This window comes from Octodon degus, unplaced genomic scaffold (genome assembly GCF_000260255.1).
Source record: "Octodon degus isolate 3935 unplaced genomic scaffold, OctDeg1.0 scaffold00008, whole genome shotgun sequence".
Lineage (NCBI taxonomy): Eukaryota > Metazoa > Chordata > Mammalia > Rodentia > Octodontidae > Octodon > Octodon degus.
In genome coordinates, this window is record NW_004524584.1 from 17,149,636 (window position 1) to 17,153,490 (window position 3,855).

Consider the following 3,855-nt stretch of genomic DNA (forward strand, 5'->3'; position numbering starts at 1 on the left):
TAATTAATTAAAAATTAAATATTTCAAAACAATTGAACTAAGAAAAAGTTTTCATGATAGTAAAGAATTATTAAGAATAAAACATAACACAAATACAACCGCCAGCACTTCTAACAGTTTGGGGATAGGATATTGCACAAAGTTCTAGTATGTCGTGGACATGGACAGTGTCCATGATGCTTACTTGTGGCCAGGTGTCACTTGTAGGACTGAGCTACTTCTATTTCCTTGATATCAACCCTGTAGACCTGGATAGAATCATGACCGAAAGGGTGCAGAAGTCCATTTGTAGAGGATGCTGATGGAAATACTTTGCTGCTGTATACAAAAGAATAATTGAAAGACTGCTTTTGTATATATTTTATTCTCCTGTGTTTGTTTGCTTTATTTGGAGGGTTCTTTCCATTCTCATCATGAAGTTGTGGTCATTTTGATCCCTCTATAGAATGTCTTTTAGTAGTCAGTGTAGGCTTGGCTTTGTCATCAGGAAATTCTTTAGTTGTTCTTTGTCATGGAAGCATTTCACTTCTCCATTATTCCTTAAAGGAGAACTTTGCAGAGTATATCAGTCTGGGTTGGAATTTGTTTTCTTGCAAGACTTGAAGTACTTTGCTCCATGCTGTTCTTGACTTGATGGTTTGTGAAGAGAAATCTGCCATTATTCTAATGGGTTTTCCTTTAAATGTGATCTGTTTCTTTGCTTTAGTGGCTTTTAGTATACTGCTCTTATGCTGAATTTCTAGGATCTTGATTATTATATGTCTGGGTGTGGTTTTAATTGGGTCGATATTATTTGGAGTTCTATATGCTTTTGTTACCTGAATGTCAGATAGTTTCCCCGTATTTGGGAAGTTTTCTGCTATTACTTCTGCCCATATTCTTATTATGTCCTTTGTATTGACTCCTTCCTTCTCACTGATGACTATTAGTCTTACATTGTTCATCTTTGCATTGTCTTTCAGATGTTGAATTATTTTTTCCTGCATCCTAGTTATTTTAAAGATATCTTTTCTTACCTTTTCATTAGCTGCAACAGTGTCTTCAAGGTCTGAAAGTCTATTTTCACTTTCATTCAAACGGTTTTGCCAGCTTGTGATTGAGGTTTTACTTTTCTGTATAGCCCTTTGAATCTGCTTCATACATTTTGTTTCTTTCCTATATTGCTCACTCAAGGATTCCATTATTTTTCTATTCCTCTCTATTTTTTATCAGTGTCTTCTTTAGAAGGACTTAATACTTCTTTCATTATAGTTATCATTTCTTTTTTTTTAACTTCAGGAATTATTTCTAATCTGATTTCTTCTATACCTTTATGCAATTGTTTCTTTCCTTCTGACACTATTATTTCAGAGATTTCAGGTGTGTGATTTCCAATTTCTTCTATGTTATCGTCTCCTCATTTGTTCTGGGTGGGCTTGGAGCCTGAGAATGCATTTTGCTCCTTCTCTTTGTCGTTTTGCATAGCACTGTCTTCTGACCTTTGGTGTAGAGCTTAGATAGAGTTATTACCTTAGCACCAGGTCCAGATCTACCAAGTTCAAACTGTTCCAGGTGAGTGTGGCTTGGTTCTGGCTGCTGTGCTCCACTTCTTCCTGCTGCAGCCCTTGGAGATGAACCTGCTGTGCCACTCTGGTAAGATGTTCTGTTCCTGAATCAGCTGGGCGAGTCTTGCCTCTAGCCTCTCTGCAGGGAGTTCTGCTGCAGGGTTCCACACCAGGCCTATCTGGTGGAGGAAGTTCTACTCACATTCTGGGCCTAGGCACTGGCTCGAATAAAGATCTGGCGAGCTCTAAGCAATCCCACTTACATGCCGGACCTGGGTCGAATGAGGGCCCAGCAGGCCCCAGGCGGTCTCACTCACACTGGGCTTGGGCTGTGTGTCGAATGAGGATCCGGCAGACACCAGGCAGATTTTTTGTTAATTTTTTAAAGAGAACACAAAATGGCAAAAGAAAAAAAAAACATTAGAAATGATACAGAATTATGCTAAACAAAATAATGGGAATTTGACAGTGGTTGATGTATCACATTATACTATTTTCAAATTAGTTGTTTAGATTACCAGATATAAACATACAGAATTGGAAAAAAAGAGAAAAAAATTAAGTAGTAATTGCTCCTTTCAATAGACTCACAGAAATCAGCAGTAGAATTATCCAAGCTATTCTGTACATACACATAAATATATTTTCTTCTTCTTTTTGTGCTTTTGCTTTTCCATGTTTTCCTTCCCATTGAACAGATTCTTTCCCTTTCACAGTATCTATTGTACCTTTCAGATTTTATTTACTTTTTCAGGTTCTTATACTAGTGACACAATACAATGTTTGCACATGTGGGTCTGATTTATTTCACTTAGCAGTATGGTCTCTAGTTGCATCCATTTAGCTATAAAAGTCTCAAGTTTATCTTTTATGTAGCTGAGTAATACTCCATTGTGTAAAAATACCACATATTTTTCATTCATTCCTCAGTTGGGCATTTGAGTTGTTTCCTTGATATAACTACGACAAATTGCACTGCTATAAACATGGGTACACATAAATTGCTGTGGTATGATGTCAATTCATCTGGAAAAACACCTAGAAGAGGAATAGCTGGGTTGAATGGGATCTCCAATCCTAGCTGTCTAAGGACCCTCCACACTGATTTTCATAGTGGATGTACCAGTCTGCACTACCACAGAGTGCAGAAGGGTTTCTCTTTCCCCACAGCCCCTCAAGCATTTGTTATTGGTTGACTTCTTGATGACAGCCATTCTGGGGTGAGATGGAATCTTGGTGTCGTTTTAATTTGTATCTCTTGGATGACCGATGATGTTGAATATTTTTTCATATATTTATTTTCCATTTGTATCTCTTCATTTATAAAGTGTATATTCATCTCAGATGCCCATTTTTGGGTTGGGTCTTTGAATTTTGGAGGCCTGATTTTTAAAAGTTCTTTATATGTTATAGATAGAAGTCCTTTGTCTGTGGGGCAGTTGGCTATAATTTTTTCCCAATTCATGGGTTTTCTTTTTACTCTGTTGGTGATTTATTTTGAAGTACAGAAACTTTTTAAAAAGATGAGATCCCAGTTATTGATTCTTTGAAGTATTTCCAATGCAGTTTGTTTTTTGTTTATGAACTCTCTACCTACACCTATGTCTTTAAGATTTCCATGTACTTTCTTCTCCAGAAGATTTAGTTTTTCTGTTTTAGTATTCAACTCTTTGATCTATTTTGATTGTAGTTTTGTGCATGGTGAGAGACATGGGTCTAATTTTAGCCTTTGGCATGTGGAAAGCCAGTTTTTCCAGAATCATTTATTAAAGGAATAAATCCCTTCTAGTGAACCTATTTGGCCACTTTGTCAAGGATAAGTGGCTGAGTGTGTTTGTAGTTGTGTCTGCATCTTCTAGTTTGTTCCATTAATTCTCAGGTCTTTCTTGTTTTTTGTTTTTGCCAGTATCATGTTAATTTTAGCCCAGTAGCTTTTCAGTATATTTTCAGGTCAGGGATTGTGATGCCTTGTGCCTTATCTTTGTTTCCCAGTATACTGATTTGATATTCTAGGTCTCTTCTGGATCCAGATGAATTTTAGGAATATTTTCTCTAGATTTGTGATGTATACCAATGGTATTTTAATCAGGATTGCCTTGAATCTGTATAACAATTTTGGGAGTATGGCCATTTTCACAATGTTGGTTCTTCCTATCCATGGACAATGAATATTTTTCCAATTTCTGAAATCCTCTTCGATCTCTTTTTTCAGAGTACTATAATTTTTTACTGTATAAATGTTTTACTTCCTTTGTGAGATTGATTCCTAAATATTTCATTTTTTTGAATGTTATGTTATTTTTAATTTTTT